Here is a 17,491-nt window from a genome sequence, read left to right as displayed (position 1 = left end):
GACATCCAGGCCTACTTTTGTTCCACATTTTGAACTAATAAAACTATGGGTTGCACCAGAATCAAAAAGTATAATCACGGGTTGATGGTTTATAGAGAAAGTACCTTTGGCGCAAACTTGGGAAGTTCGGAGAGAGTTGTGAAGTTCACCCTCCCCTGGCGGACTTGTACCATATGCTTCTTGCCCTTGCCTTTGTTGTTTGGGTTGAATATTTGCCCTTGGAAAGATTTCCTGGGTTGAGGACAATCTCGGATGAAATGGGACGAGCTGCCGCAGTTGAAACATCGATTGTTGTTGTTTCCTTGGTTGGACGGCGGAAAGGTCGGCCTCGGGCTTTGCTGCTGTTGCTGCTGGGGTTGTGGTGTTGGCGGCCGATTGAATCGAGCCTGCTGGGGAGGCCTGGCTACCCATCTGCCTGGTAGATTGTTTCGGAATGGGGCTCGGGTAGCGATGTTCTAGACCAACCGATACCTTGGCGGTTGCGCATTTGAGGGTCCCGTGGGTGTCTTCCGTTTCTTTTCTGCCCGATGGGCTGATATGCAGTCTTCTTGAATAATGGCCATATTGACCAGTTCATTGAAGTTGTCGGCCCTTACCAGGTTCAGCCGTTCCTTAAGTTTTGTATTCAGGCCACGGCGGAAACGATCCCGTTTATGGGCGTCAGTGTCCGCATGATAACCCGCGTACTGACACAGGTGATTGAAGGCCTATGCATACTGCATGACAGCGCGGGTTCCTTGGGTCAAAGTTAAAAATTCATTGAGCTTTCGCTCAATGAGTCCTTCTAGAATGTGATGCGCTCTGAAAGCGATCCGGAATTCGTCCCATGTGACAACATGACCAGCTAGTTGCATGGCGTAATAATGGTCCCACCATATGCGGGCAGTGCCGCGAAGTTGTTGAGCTGCGAAGAGTGCCTTGTTCGCATCTGAGCATGGTGCAGATAACAATGCGAACTTGGACTCTATAGTGCGAAGCCATGCATCAGCATCGACGGGCTTGTCGGTTTTATAGAACAATGGGGGCTGAGTGCTGAGAAAGTCTTGGTAACCAGCTGATGGATGTTCATCACGACCTCGGGACGTGTGATGAGACTGGTTCATCTGGGCCTATACTAGCTGGTTAAGGAGTTCCATCTATCGTGCTATGACTTCCGCTAGGTTTGGCAGTGCTGGTGGCGGTTGTTGGGAACCGCTAGCTTGGTCTGCCCGGAAACCTTCCGGGGTTCCACGTGTAGCTCCAACCATCTGAAATAAAGGAGATGTCCATTATCAACAACATATTCTTGCTCCTATTTTTTAGAAGATATACCACTGCCAAACAGATACGTAATTCACATATCCTATTTAACCAACTCATTCCAGGTGCAAGGATATTGAAGCAAAGCAACAAAACACAAGGCTTAGATTACAAAGCAGATACTGGTTGTCCTTAACATGTTACATCAGGGTAGTCCAGTTACTACGGGTCAAGTCATACGTACACATGCCACCTATACTACAGCAAGTGGCCCTAGATCCAGATAGACTACTCACTACCTATGTCACAACATCCTACACTAGTTACATCGGAAAGATCGACGATTTGGATGGACTAGAAATTGTCGAGGTCGCCTACGGAGGACTGGCTGCCGGAAGAGGAGTGATCTGGCTTAGGGTTAGGCTCTGGGTTTCTGATGCGAACCCGTTAGGGTTTGTTCCCAATCTTTCGGAGAGAGGGGATAGATAACTCGATTGGTGGATGGAGACGACATTCACGGCCCGACTACAGCCTTCCAAGGATGCTGCGCCTTAGCAACCGATACACCACCTCCAATGGCTACTGCAATCTTGTGGAGCGCAACACCCGGCCACTAGGGCACTCGTCCTGCAAGCAATCGAAGAACAAGTAAGAACAAGTAGAACAAGCAACTCAATTGCAAATATGGAGATAAGAACCAATCTAAAATCACAAAGGTGGGATTCTGAATCGAGTAGAACGGATGGTCTAGCCGACACATGCGTCTACAAGCAAGTAGCAATGGCTAAACTTTCAACAAAACAAAACCCAATCTGTTCGTGGTGGCTATGGAGGTATATGAGAGGGTAGAGGATGACCAGGACGTGGTGGAGGTCATCCCTAAACCCTAGGATGCGCCCCTATTGGGCCCCAATTGATACACGCCCCATCAGGCCAAAATCAGGTGACGCAGCACCGTGGACAGAAAAGGTCTTTATAGTAAATCAACTATTGTGGCTGCCTCGGAGAAGATATGGACATGATTCCAGATCCATATGAAAGTAGACTTTATAAGCTTTTCGTGAAGTCCAAGAACTCCCCAATTAGAGTCCGTATGAAGTCGTGGCAGCCGTTACAACTTGGTTCTGTCCTCCAGTCCGAATCCAATATCCAAAACGTGTTGCATTTGGACTCTTCCTTTCCTTGCACCAAAAGTGACGTGGTGGCCTAGTGGAGAACATTGGGAAGACTTGGGCTTGGTCCCCAATCTATTTCTTTGGTCCTCCATATTTTCCATGTAATTTCCACACACGGCTTTATCCAGTCAGGTAATTCTGAAAACGAGAATGCACAGAAATCATCATGCAGCATTAATTGTTCGAATGTATCAAATTTAATCTTGATATGGAGTTGATTCACCTTTGGACAAGAAGGCACTAATATGGTCGTATCCATGCTAGTGATGTCCTCATCATTCTCCCCTTCTTGGCTGCAAACCGTTCTCGGTTTGGCGTTACGAGTGTTGTTCAGTAATGGAGTCTTTTCAAGTTCTTTCAAATATAATCCTGAAACTTCCAATAAAATACAAGGCAGCAAGATTTGCTCCCCTTCTTGAAAATTGACCTGCAACATGTTATCAATAGCAAAGAAACTCGATATGGTATAAGTAGTTTCAATGCAAGTCATTTGCTAATCGCTTTGAGGCACTCTTAAAGGAGGTTTCAAATCTAAATAAATATACACCCGACGCACCATGTACTCTCCACGAGTGTTATATTTTCCAATTCCATAGAATGAACAATGATCAAAACATGGAGAAATGCAATTCTGAAATAATTTCTTCTCTAAACAATCTAGATTGCAAAGAATATCAAACTCAATGTAACCCAAAGTATTCAAACATGATATGAGTTTCAGCTCTTCGTTCTCATTATTAACGCAACGAACATGAGGAAAAGCAACATGTTCATCATTCAAATCAGATTGCACATGTCCATGTACTAGTTGTGTGGTAGATTTGAGTGAAGTATGATCACACAACTCCTCTTTATCACAAGGATCAACAAACAAATCACCATGTAACAAAGGCAAATCAGCAATGATTTCCACTATTTGATGTTCTCTAGTAGCATGATAAGTGGACAATTGCGTTTGATCTTGATGGCACTCACCTCTAGTATCTGAAACACTCCATACATTACCTATATGAGCCTCCTTAGGAAAGGATGGCAGAAGAAGCTTGTCTTCTTGATTATCCATTGATGCACATGGCAGCTCATCTCCCGAGTTGGAGATGGGCCCAATTTCCTGCAAATTGTTAAAACCATACACAGGAACAAAAGGAATCTCTGTCGGTGTTTAACCGGCTGCCCACCGAGGGATATACCCAAGGTGGTAAGTTTTGGGTGAGGGAACGCCGAGATCAGGAACTCGAAGGTGCAAAGAACACAAGACTTTAGACAGGTTCGAGCCGCACGGAGCGTAACACCCTACGTCCTGTACGGTGGTTTGTATTCTCTTTGGTGTAGAATGACCTAATGATCTTCTGTTTTGAGGGGGTCCCTGACCTCCCTTATATACCCGAGAGGTCAGAGTTACAAAGATGCTAACCAACCCCCACCGAGGGATCACACCAGAACTGATCTCGAGTAGATCCTCTCCGTGTTGGTTAGCCCTATCTCCTATTTAAACGGGATAAACAAGAGATAAACAAAATGAATAAGAGATAAGACGGGCTTAATCTCTTAAACTTCGTGACATGCCCAGCCCGGTGGCCACGGGTCTGACAAGCCCCCGAGCTCTTCGTAGCTGAGCACTGCAGGCTTATCGAGTACTTTCGAAGCAGTCTTCGACTTCTTCTGAAGCTTCGTCTTGAAACCCTGCTTCGAGTACTTCCTTAGCCGCATCGAAGCTATGAGGTGCTCATGCCCCAAATTTGAGTTCTGTTATGGTGTGCGATTGAAAAATCGCACTCCATATGGAGTAGCCCCCGAGCCTCGGGTTGAATCGGAGAATCAGGCTGAGGGTCCCATTAATTTGTAATCCTCCTTATCCTTCAAAGAAACTTGAAAAATAAGTAGTCGATGCCACGTACCCCGCAGCCCCCGAGCCTTGAATCCAAATCCCACGAAATTGGAGATAAGGGTCCAAAGAATCGTGGCATACAGGCTAAACAATGACACTGTAAGGAGAGACCAAATTGATGGTACAAATGATGCAATTAGACCAAAGATTCGAAAAACCCCTTCTTTCGGGCTAATTAGCCCTGAAAAAATGATTAATCAAATATTCAATCTAATCAGACCACCAAGTGACCCCTCACCTTCGGAATATTCCACAAAACGACTCTTGGTCTTCTGAACAGTAACTTTTCCCCATCCCGCAAGTTACTTAACCCCGCGGCCATAGGAGGGAAAATTGTGCTTTCAGTCCGCATTCCGCCAAAAACCACCAAAACCCCAATCTGAGCCGAACGCCGCCGCCACTACCCAAGGAGATCCTCCTACTCCAACTTCCCCGCCCCTCTCCCTGCAGCCCCCGAGCATCTCGTGGCGTAGCGCATTGGAGATGGCGCCTAAGAAGTCGGAGATCGAGGGGAAGAAGAAAGCGGCAGAACCATCGACCGAGGAATGGTCACACAGTAAGTGCTCCCTTAACAATCTGAACAAACTGGTTTCCGAGGGGTGGCTCCAAGAGAAAAACCTTATTAACTGGCGCCCCTCTTTCCGTGAACCTTTCCCCATGGAGAATGTCGACGAAATCGTCACATTCTTCCATTTTGCCGAACGGGGATTGGCCCTCCCCACTTGTTCTTTCTTTCGCGGCCTTCTTTACTACTACGGGCTTGAGCTCCATCACCTCAACCCGAATTCCATCTGCCACATCTCCATTTTCATCCACTTTTGTGAAGCATTTCTCGGAATTGAGCCCCACTGGGATCTATTCCGCTTCCTCTTCCGCGTGAAACCCCAGCCAACCACGAAAAAACTCTCCGTGGTAGGGGGCGCTGTGACAGTTCGTGTATTTGTAATGCTAGGAATATATTTTGTTAGTGTGAAATATGTGTTTGTTAGTATAAAGCTTGTGAGTGTTTATGTGTAGTTTTTGAAAATTTAAAGTGCAAGTAAAAAGGGGTATTTTTGTAATTACAGAAAAACCTAGGGTTGTTTTTGCAAAATGTATTTGGATTAGGGTAATTTCAAAATAAGAGAAATATATTTTTTTTCTTACTTTATGTCTTGTAAAAGTATATATTTATCCAAAAGTTTCATTGGAAATGTATATGTTGAAGTGTATAAACAAATTTTGGGTAAAGTGGTAAAAATAAGGGTGTTTGTGTAATTTTATAAAAGTGCAAGTCCTTTTATGTAAGTTTCTGATTTACAAAAGTAACTTTCAAATTTACTCAGGACTAAAGTGTAAAAGTGCAAGTCATCATGACATGTCTATCCCATCATTATGACGAGTCTATCCCGTCATCATGACGTGTCATAAATGCTTGCATTTAGGTCCTGAATTTTATAAAGTTTCATTCTTTAGGACAAAAACAATTCAAATCCAACTTTTGCTCAAAGTTTCACGCGTAAAAATATAAATTTTGAGTTTTTGAACTTGAGCCCTAAAGCAATGTTGTAGAGTTTGAAAAACTCTCCAACTTTCGTTTTGGGCATTTCTTCATTTGAGTTTTGGATTGATGGGAAATTTTGTTTTACAGTCAGGCCCCTGTAGTTTTCTATATTTACGCAAAGGTCCTTAGGAAATCCTGTTTCCCTTTCTCCTCTATTCTTCCTTATCTGCCGTTCCCTTTTTCTTTCCCAACTGGCGGCAGCTCCATTCAATTCCTTCTTCTCCTCCTCTCTCCCTTCCTCTTCCCCACCAGGCAAGCGGCGGCGGCGCCCAGGGGCGCTCCTGCCCCGGGCAGCGGCGCAGCGCGCTGGGCGAGCGGCTCCGCGCGGGCACAGGCGCGGCGCAGGCGGGCGTTGCACGGGCGACGGCGCGGCTCAGCGCAGGCGAGCCGGCGCGAGCGAGCGGAGGCGCGGCTCGGCTCGGATGCGGCAGCAGTAGGAGCAGGCCGGGCGACTCGGGCGAGCGCCTGGGCAGCAGGCCGGCGGGCGCAGGGCGCGGCCAAGTGCGGCCCTGAGCGGCGGCTACAGCGGCTCGGCAAGCGCGCGCGGAGTGGGCGCCAGGCGGGCGCTCGGGAGCGGCAGCGCGCGAGGACTGGCGCGCTGGAGGCGAGCGCTGGGGCGGCGGCTCAGGCGCTGCTGCGGCTGGCGCAGCGCAGAGGCAGGCGGGCTGGCGGCCAGACGCGCGGACGGCGCGTGAGCGGGGGCTGGAGCACAAGCGATGGTGCGGCGCCGAGCTGGGCAAGTGGCAGGCGGCTCTGGTTGCGGGCACGGCGCGGACCGGTGTGCAGAGCGCGCGCGGCAGTAGGCGTGCGCGACGCGGAGGAGTGTGTGAGCGAGTGCTGTGTGCGGCGACTCGGCTGGGGCGCGGACACGGGGAGCCAGCGAGGGTGTGGCGGTGGCGCGGGCGAGCGCGCGCAAGTAGAGCAGAGGCCGAGCAGGCAGGCGCGCGAGTGGCTCGCGGCGCGGACGTGCAAGCCCATGAGGTGCTGGCTCAGACGGCAGCAGCGAGCAAGCGCGGGAGCTGGGCGCAGCGCAGCGGAAGCAGTGTGACGGCTGGAGTGGCAGCAAGAGCGTGCGAACGCTGGGCGGCCGGAGTAGAAGCGTGGGCGCGCGAGCTTGGCGCGCGCGGTAGGCGCTGGAGTGAGTGGCGCAAGCGCGTGGAGGCGTATCAGCGCGCGGCGTTGGTAGCGCTGAGATGCGCAGATGGAGCTGAAGCGTGGCGGCTCGGGACAGACCCGCACGGAGGGCGACGAGGTTGCGCACGGTAATACCTTGGTGAGGACGGCCGCGGAGGGACCTGCGACGCGGCAAGGCCGAGGCGAGTGCGGGCTCAACAACAGAAGGAAGAAGAATAATCATGCCGGGCGACGACGTGCAGGGCGATGATGCGTGGAGGTGGCGACCGGTTGCGGTGAGCTCAGAGGAGCCACGCACGACGAGCTTCCTCGAACCTCGTGGAAGCGGGGAGGCGTTTATGGCGCGGCGAGTCGAAAGGAGGAGTTACGGAGCGAGGATAGTGGTCGGGCGTGACGAGCTCGGAAGAGATGCGGTGCAGCCAGGCACGACGAGCTCCCTTCATCTATACGGAAGTCGAGGCGGAAGCAACGTGATGCGAGTTTGACGTGCAACGCATGACCGGCAAACTTCTTCATCAACCACGGAATCTCGTCACCGTCGAACTTTTCTCCGCGCCAATCCTGTTCGCCACGGAAAATCACCTTCCGTCTGTTCTTCTCCATAACCAAGGTTTGCCCTGACCTGCTGAACCTTTCTAATGCCGGCGATTCCTTTGCCGGAATATTGTCGTTAACTTCCTATTATCTGTTTCCCGACCAGGGACTTAATTACTACGTTTTAGAAAGTTCTAGGGTGTCCTTTGTAAAATTTTCAAAACTTTCTTTATTTCAAATCAGGGAACATTTATAAGTTTGTGTTATGCTCTTGAATTGAAAATCTTGATCTGTGGTCTAGGTTAAATGTTAGGGAATGAATGCTTTGTTTGTACCATATATTGTATGCATGTGTTTTAGCTGAAAGATAAATCATAGGATGTATGTTTCAAGTGGAAAAGTGTGGTAATTAGTTAATACATCACACAAACGCTCATATCCCTGCCATCAAGACATTGTTCTCGTCTTGATTGCAACCTTCTTAAGACCCTTTTTCGTATAAGGATTCCTGTTAGTCCATGTGTATCTGCTGCTTAGCTAATACGTCTCGACAGCTATGCTTCAGTGTCAGGTTATCAACCCAACCGCTAAACATCCGTTTCCTTTGAGTTTAGAATACTTCTGTGTAACAGTTATCGGCCGATGCATTTCTTTCGGTATGCTTCTACCATCGGCTGGTTAACTGATACGATTGTTATCTTTCTAGTATCGGCTATTGCTGATACAATTCTTTTGTTCTGTCCTACATCGACTGCACAAAGACGATGTATCGAAAAGACACCCACAATCTTAGGGTTCTTGCTATCGACCGATCCAAGCCGATTCTAGTCGTTTTTCGTATCGGTCAAACACGGCCGATCGATCCTTAGTTTTCCCACCCTTATCTATACACTTCTATCAGTCGATTTATCAACTGAGAAATCGGCTACATATCTATCGGTTCTATACCCTTAACCATACTCTAATCGGCTGTACGTCACTCAATTGTTGTGCTGACGTAACCGAGCCAATACAACCACACTTAGTTACCTAGAATCACACTTAAGCACATCTTAGTCAAGACCATTGCTTTAGAAATCATCCTTCTGCCAAAGTAATCAATGCTTTCATCGATCATCTAATCTGAGAACCCGATGCGCTCATCAATCAGCTAAACCCCTGTTGTTCCAAACGGCTCTGTTGTAATCTTCAACAAGTAGCCGATTCTAATTAGTTATCCCTCTAAGGCTCTATCTAAGTCTAGTTCCGATCTTTCTGGTTGATATGTAAATAGTATGTTATATGAGTGCTGGATTGCAATTGAATTGTGAAGTAAGGTAGTTTTATGTGCATACTTTGAATAAAATATTGCATTGCATATAGATATGATTACTTCGGCAATGGTACCTACGAGATCTCCCCGGAGTCTATGGAGGATGTTACTGAAGACCAAGTGAAAACGTCACCAAGGGTTTATCGAAAGCCCCGAACCAAAGTTCGGAAGATGTTAACTTACTGACTTCAGACCCACCAGTAAAGGCAAGCCCCGGACATATCCCACTACTTTATTTACACAGCAACCTATATCTATTTATATTATATCTTGCATTAAGTCTAGGAGTTGTAATGAAACCCTAGATGCATGAATCTTAGGAATCCAATGTATTGTACCCGAGTCCTTATCGGATAGATGCTCCGCTAATAGGACCGGTAGAAGTCGAGTGATTTCCTGTCACTCGCGCGATATAGGAGTTGCTTGTTTACAATTCTGCAACCACTATAAGGATGACGGACAGGGTCATGTGCTGTAACATGACCTGAGGATTACCCTGTCTGTTTTGATAAAAGTTTTAAGGCCGAAATGTGTGGTAGTGGTGGCTAAGCTTTTGAAAGTACTAGCCACATGCCGCGAAATATGGTAAGCGGTAAGCCTAGTAACCAATCGGCCCGGCAAGTGGACATACCTCCCACCACTCGATTTTATGTTATGTTCACACGCACCGACGTGTGGGAGTACGTTCTGCAAGGCAGACAGGAATACGGGTTTTGTAGTCGCGCTACAGACGTATGTCCTGCACACATTGGGTGTGCGTACGGTCCTACAGTCGCTTGTGGTGGACCTGATCCACGACCCGGAATGAAAGGCAAACGGCTGCTTCGGAACGATCGTTGGATCTTCCAAGCGTGTGTGTTAGGTTTACCTTGCAAGGTTTAAATTCGATTCGAATCGTCCGCCTCTCACGAGGATTGAGACTGCTTATCCCTTTTACCACATTGAGTAAAAAGTATAACTGTTGATGAGATAATCTTGGTGAATGATAATATCTATCATGCTTGTTTAGTATAGGTGCTAACCTAGAATGGCTAATCAAACTAGAATCTGAAAGCTAAAACTTGAAAATAAGTTATATTCTTAGTTGCTTTTCAGCTAAAATTAAACCCGGAACCATTACAAGCTTTCATGAGTCTAGTTATGGGCTAAAGTATACCCAATCCCGGGTAAGCCTTGCTGAGTATTAGTATACTCAGCCTTGCTAGTTTTATGTTTTTCAGGTAAAGCCTTTGAAGATCCTACTCTTCCCTGTCTTGGCCCTATGCTCTTCCAGAAGATTGGTCCGTGGAATGGGATCCGTCCCCGACCAACATTGGTGATACCGAGTGATGTCGTGCCTGGGCTTAGCATGACATCCGTCTTGTCGACGTGCTGTAGATCATCGCGTATGTTTTCCGCTGCTAAAGATCATAGCTTAAACGGTTTGTATTATTTTCTCTAGGTTTGAAACTTTGTACTACTTTCATAAACTCTTGTAATGTAATTCCCTATTATGTAAATTGTGATGGTGATTGTATCTCTGGTCTCACCTTCGTGTGAGGTAACCTTATTGATCCTGTGTATCGGTGGTTTATCGGGACGTTACCCGACAGGCCAAGGGATTATACCGTTTGAAGCACGTTGGAGCCCTCGGGAGTGGACTCGCGTACTTGAGCCGGTATAATTCAGGTTGGTTCTGCCACAGGCGCCGGCATCCAACTGCGACAGCAGGCCGGCGAGAGATACCTTGCATATAAATTCCCCTCCAACCTTCCTGGATGGAAAAACCTCTGGTTTTACATCGAGAACCATGCTCCCCCTGCCGACGAAGTCGAGCAAGCCGCCCGTGGTGAGGGGGGAGTGGAACCTTGAACCCTCCGGCATGGAAATGATTCAAGTCAAGGAGCTGCTGGAGGCCATCGATGCACTGAAGAAGGAAGGGGTGACCGGCGCCTCCGTCATGTTCTCCTTTTACAAGCGCCGCGTCCAACCCATCCAGCAGCGCTGCAATCTGGGCTTCGAGTACACCGGCCCCGCTGACCCTTCTCATATGTGCACAGAAGAGGTACCCGACGAAGTCGCGCTCCAGCGAGTTCAGCGGGTGCTGGTGGACGTGAACGCCGTGCCATACGTGCCCACTCTGTTCTCCGCGCAAAATCCGCCCCCGCCGGTGAGTGTTCGACTTCTTTTACTGAAGAAATCTGTTACTGCGCCGATGGTGTACTAAAAAACTTTTCTACAGGGGCACTCGGAGTTGTACTGCAGCTACCCGCCGCAACCGGACCTACCCCGAGCGTATCACCTCCTCCCCTCTGCGGCCGCAGCCACCAAGAAGGCTCGCCTTGCTGCGGCTCAAAGCCGCAACAAGTCCGCCGAGAGCGCGGGCCCGCGGGCGGGGGAAGACGCCGGAGAGGGATCGCGCCCGGCTGCCGCCGTTGCCACCAAGACAACTCGCCCTGCTACGGTTCGAGGCAGCGGCGAGTCCTCCGAGTGCGTGGACTCACCGGCGAGTGAAGGAACCGAGGGGGGAGCGCGCCGGGAGAGCTCCTCCGACCAGAGCTTGGAGTTGGCCGGTGTTCTGCCACCGGTGCCAAAAGGTCAGCGGCAGATGCGCAAACGCAAGGCCGAAGAAGTCGAGTCCTCCAGGTACGGAGTTGCTGTTTTGGCCAGTTACCAAGTTCCAATGATGCCGAACACTAACAGCACCCCCTTGCAGTCTTCCTGCTCCACCACCCGGATCTGAACCCGAAAGGGTGGGGACAGGCCCCTCCGACGTCGCGGCGGTGACAATCGCCGTGGCGGGAACCCCTCCATCGGCCGGCCAGGCCTCGCCATCGGCGACGAGCATTCCTCGGCGGGCCTGGCGGGTGAAGAAGGCTGCCAAGAAGAAGTCGACACTGTAAGTTTTGCTTCGATCGCTTGAAAAGCTTGACCGCGCCTGTGTGGATAACCATGTTGTCGATGTCGCCAGGGCTGCAAGTGCGGTGCAACTCCAGCTGGAACCGGGCAGGGCTGCAGCGCCTGCCTCGGCTGCAGCAGCCCCCGAGCCCTCGGCGCCTGGGGGGCCTGTACCCACAGAGGTGGCCCCTGAAGCAGATGCGGGGCTCCCCGACTTCCCGCCTCCCGAGTCCCAACAAGAAGGAGCCGGACCCGGTGGCGATGAACAAGTCGTGGCCCCGGAAGCGGGTGCGGGGCTCCCCGACTTGCCGCCTCCCGGGTCCGGGCAAGAGGGAGCCGGGCCCAGTGGAGGGGAACAAGTCGTGGCCCCTGGTGCCGCTCCTACCAGTGGTACAGGTACGCACTTACCCGCCCGCGGCTTGATGTCAGGGTCCGAGGACAATATGGTGACTACTCGTATGCTTGCAGGTGTCCAGCCGCCGCCGTCCGGGGATGCCGCCGGGCCCACGGAGAGTCCCCGTGAGGTGCTGAGGACCGGGCCAGGGTACCAGAACATCATCACCACCGACCTGGTGGATGATCTTCTGCTAACGGCCGAGAACCTGGAGACCTTCAAGAGCACCTTCAAGGAGTTATACAACTTCTCCATGGTAGTACTCGCGTAAAGTTCCGGGTGTGTGCATTGGTGAGTTGTTTAGTACTCATTCTCCTCCTTTGGCGCAGCATGTGATTACCAAATCCCAGAAGAAGTCGGAGAAACTCCGCGCGGTTGTGAGTGACGCGCGGGAGTTAGGTGCCCTGCACAAGCGCATTTCCGAGGAGAAGACGAAGAACTGCTATCTGCAGCGCGAGCTTGATATGCTGAAGCAGGAAAGGACTCGAGAGACCTGGCTGCTCAAGAATGGCCTGAAGAACCTTGAAGAGGCCAACTCCGAGCTCCAACAACGGGTCAAGGAGCAGCAAGCAGAGTACCAGGAGCAGCTCAAGGCAGAAAAGAAGGCGCACCAAGGTAGGCCCCCGTTTCCCTCGAGTACTTTTCCTTAGTGATTTCACTTGCTTGCTGAAACATCTTCACCACAGAGCTTAGGAAAGTAATAAAACACAAAGAGGAGCTGCTTACTGATGTGAAGAATGTGCTGTATCATCGTACAGATGAAGTCGAAAGGCTGCGGAAGGTGATCGACGACACTGAACGTCAGTTCGTCGACTGCCTTCAGCAAGTCAAAGCACTGGGCGAGAAGGACGAGCAGCGGCGCAAGGAGCTAGAGGACATTCAGGGAGCCGCCCAGGAACTGGTCGACATGGTGGACCTGCCAGAAGAAGGCGAGGCAGGCCCGCGGCCCCTGCTGGGACGGCTCCGTGAAGCCCCGAAGAAAATGCTCAAGTTTTTATCCGAAGCTCCAGTCGCTTGCGTGAGCAACGCCCTTGCATATGTAAAGTCCTTCGTGCCCAATGCGTAGTTAGACATTTTTGCGCAGGGGATGGCGGCAGACTGCTCGGACGAGCGTTTTGAAGAGTACCTGCGTGAAGCCCAACCTGTAGCAGAACAAATTGTACACAGTGTACTGCAGGATTAGGGTATGAGGAACAAGTACTCGTTCTCTTGTATATATGTTTATGTCGTTGTCTCTACTTGTGTGTGTGTGTGCCTATGCTGAGCGAATGTCCAGGCTTACAAGGCGCAAGTAGCAGACACTACCCCGGGGTGCAACGACCCTGAAGGTAGCCGTAGCTCCGTGTAGGAACTCGTCTAACAAGTGGCCCACAACCCGAAATTGTAGGCCTAGACTCGTTAGGAAGGAACGCGAGCATCGTCGCGGGTTTGCCGTGCGTAGGGCAAAAAATTAGGACTAGCTCGAGTGCGGCGACTCTGAGTGTAGTCGAAAATCTCTCCTGCTTATGAGCGTGCTCCGTAAGCTGTGTGAGACCCGGGCGGACGGATCGGGCTTATTAGGAGCAGGTGCGGTCGTTGCCGCGTTTTGGCCATTTTTTTGGCAAAAACATGACTGTTCTGAGTGCCGCCACTCAGGATGTAGTCGAGGTAGCTCTTCATGCGAGCCTGTCCAACGTGCTGTTTTTGAGCCAGTCGAGCGGATCAACTGAGTTGGACAAGGTGCGACTTCGGTCGCGTGCGACCACCCAAGGTCGCGGCGGAACTCGGTATATCGAGGAGTTGTAGCCGGAGCAGATGGTTTGACAAAAAGTAAAGTCGATAAATTGTGAATGTAGTCACAACTTTATTCACGACGAGCGGCCAGTCTACACGAGTGTTGGTTCGTGGCCGTGGCCGTCGTGCGCCGGAGAATGAATGTTCAACCCGAATATTGTGGCTCATAGCCTCCAATATGCATCGAAAAAAGGAGATCGTCCAAGCCCCTGAGGAATTCGGATATCACCAGGTATTTGCTTATGGGTAGAACTTGCGCAGGTGTTGGACGTTCCAGGAGTTTGGGATGTCCTGGCCCTCGGGGCATTGTAGTCGATACGATCCTGGCCGTGTGACCTGCTTGACGACGAACGGGCCCTCCCACCTTGGATTGAGTTTGTGTAGGCCAGATTCGTCCTTGATACGACGTAAAACCAGGCCGCCAACGCTGAATGACCGCTCCTTGACGTTGTGATCATGGTATCGGCGGATCCCCTGCAGGTACCTGGCTGACTGGACAAGGGCGGTGCAACGAGCTTCTTCCACAGAATCGAGCTCTAACTGCCTCGCTTCGTCCGCCTCGCCTTCATTGTACATTTCAACCCTTGGGGACTTCCACATGATATCGGCTGGTAAAATGGCTTCAGATCCATATACGAGGAAGAAAGGTGTTTGGCCTGTGGCTTTGGACGGCTGAGTCCGAAGCCCCCAGACTACATGCGGCAGCTCGTGTACCCATTTGCCTCCCTTCTTGCTGTTTTCATCGTATAGTCGCTTCTTGAGACCGTCGATTATCAAGCCGTTCGCCCGTTCGACTTGTCCATTGGCCCGCGGGTGTGCAACTGAGACATATTTGACTTTGATGCAAGCGTTCTCGCAGAATTCCCAGAAATGGTTGGCCGTGAAATTTGACCCCAAGTCCGTGATGATAGTGTTGGGGAAGCCGAACCGGTGCAAAATATCTGAGATGAAGTCAACGACCCGGTCTGGCGTGAGCTTGGCGATTGGCTTGTACTCGATCCACTTCGTAAACTTGTCGATAGCCACCAGAACATGAGTAAAACCGCCTGGCGCCATCGTGAAGGGCCCGATCATGTCGAGACTCCAACAAGCAAAAGGCCACGATGGTGGTATAGTGATGAGGCTATGAGCAGGAACATGGGTCTGTTTGCCGAAGAATTGGCAGTTTTGACACCTGCGCACGAGATCCTCCGCGTCGGTTACTGCAGTGGGCCACCAGAAGCCGGCCCTGTATGCTTTCCCAACCAGCGTTCTTGACGCCGCATGGTTGCCGCAGACGCCTTCGTGGATCTCTCATAGTATGTCGTACCCATCTTCCTTCGTGACGCACTTCATAAGAACTCCTGACCGAGCGCCACGCCTGTAGAGCTTGCCGTTGACCAGGACGAAGCCCTTGCTTCTTCTTAAGATGCGCGCCGCTTCCGCACTCTTAGCGTCAATTCCCGCTGGTAGCCGCTGGTCTTGAATGAAGTCGATGAAAGCCGCTCGCCAGTCCTCCCCCTGCATCAGAACCTCTCGATCGGGTTGTTGGGAACCCGAGTCGATGGTTACTTGCGGAGAAGGCTTGATGGATGGCTGATCAAGCTCCTGGACGAAGACTCCCGGCAGGACTTGAGCACGCGGTGACCCTAACTTGGACAGGATATCCGCGCCAACGTTGTGCTCCCGTAGCACATGGTGAACCTCCAAGCCAGAAAACTTGCCTTCCAGCTTGCGCACTTCCTGGACGTATGCATCCATTGTTTCCTTGTTGCAGTCCCACTCCTTATTGACCTGCTGAACGACAAGAAGAGAATCGCCATACACAAGTAATCGCTTGATCCCTAGTGATATCGCCAAACGAAGCCCGTGAAGCAAGGCTTCATACTCGGCTTCGTTATTAGATACCTTCCATAAGATCTGAAGGACGTACTTCAATTGTTCGCCTCGTGGGGAGATGAGCAAGACACCAGCGCCTCCGCCGTCGAGCTTGAGGGACCCATCAAAATACATGGTCCAGTGCTCTGGCTTGTCCACTGGGGTTGGGACTTGATTCTCCCTCCATTCAGCCATGAAGTCGACTAAAGCCTGTGACTTGATGGCAGTGCGTGGCTTGAAGTCGATTGACAAAGCCCCCAGTTCCACTGCCCACTTAGATATGCGTCCCGTGGAATCTTGATTATGGAGAATATCCACCAGCGGGAAGTCCGTAATCACAGTGATCTTGTACTCGTCGAAGTAATGGCGCAACTTTCTTGATGTGATCAAAATTGCATATAAGAGCTTTTGAACAGCTGGGTACCGTACTTTTGACTCGGAGAGGACCTCGCTGACGAAATAGACGGGCCTCTGCACTCCGAACGCATGGCCTTCTTCGCCTCGCTCGACTACAATAGCGCTGCTGACAACATGGGTTGTTGCCGCAATGTAGAGTAGTAGATCCTCTTCCGGTAGCGGAGCGGTAAGGATTGGAGGCGACTGGAGGTGAATTTTCAAGTCTTGTAGAGCTCGCTCGGCCTCCTCCGTCCATTGAAACTTGTCTTGGTGTTTTAGGAGCTTGAAGAAAGGTAGTCCTCTCTCCCCGAGTCGGGAGATGAACCTGTTCAGGGCCGCCATACAACCTGTCAACTTCTGCACATCCTTGATTGTGGCCGGAGCCTCCATATCAGTGATGGCCGTGATCTTGACAGGGTTGGCCTCGATGCCCCGGTTGCTGACGATGAACCCAAGCAATTTCCCAGAAGGTACTCCAAAGACGCACTTGGTGGGATTGAGTTTCCACCGATATCTGCGTAGACTACTAAATATTTCTTCCAAATCTTCGATCAGGCTGTCGGAATCCCTGGTCTTGATGACCACATCGTCCACATAAGCCTCAACATTCCGGTGCAGCTGATCCGCGAAACACATCTGGATCGCGCGTTGGTATGTTGCTCCTGCATTCTTCAACCCAAAAGACATTGTTTTGTACGCATAAGTCCCGTATGGGGTGATGAATGCAGTCTTGATTTGGTCCTCCTCCTTGAGCGCAATCTGATGATACCCTGAGTAGCAATCAAGAAAACAAAGAAGGACACACCCAGCCGTCGAATCGACGACTTGGTCAATGCGCGGCAGCCCAAAATGATCTTTTGGGCAATGCTTGTTGAGATCGGTGTAGTCGACACACATTCTCCATTCATTGTTCTTTTTCTTTACAAGCACGGGATTCGCTACCCACTCTGGATGAATTACTTCTTTAATGAATCCAGCCGTGAGGAGTTTAACGATCTCTCGTTTAATGGCCTCACGCTTGTCTTGAGCAAACCTCCGGAGGCGTTGCTTTTTGGGCATGGCCTTCGGGTCTACATTCAAAGCATGCTCGATCAACTCCCTGGGCACCCCTGGCATGTCCGCAGGTTTCCATGCGAATATGTCTCGGTTAGCCCGAAGAAAGCTGACGAGCGCGAGTTCCTATTTGTCGCCTAAGCCCGCGCCAATGACGGCGGTCTTAGATGGATCCCCCTCCTGGAGCTGGATCGTCTTGAGGGCCGCGCCATCAGTCGACTGGATGCTCGACTTGCTGGCCTTCTTGGAGGGAATTTCCAGCCCAGACTGGGAAAGCTGCTGCGCGGCCGCGAGTACTTCTCCCGAAGCATCTGGC

This window comes from Panicum hallii, chromosome 1 (genome assembly GCF_002211085.1).
Source record: "Panicum hallii strain FIL2 chromosome 1, PHallii_v3.1, whole genome shotgun sequence".
NCBI classification, from domain to species: Eukaryota; Viridiplantae; Streptophyta; class Magnoliopsida; order Poales; family Poaceae; genus Panicum; species Panicum hallii.
Note: the sequence above shows the minus strand (reverse complement) of the source record.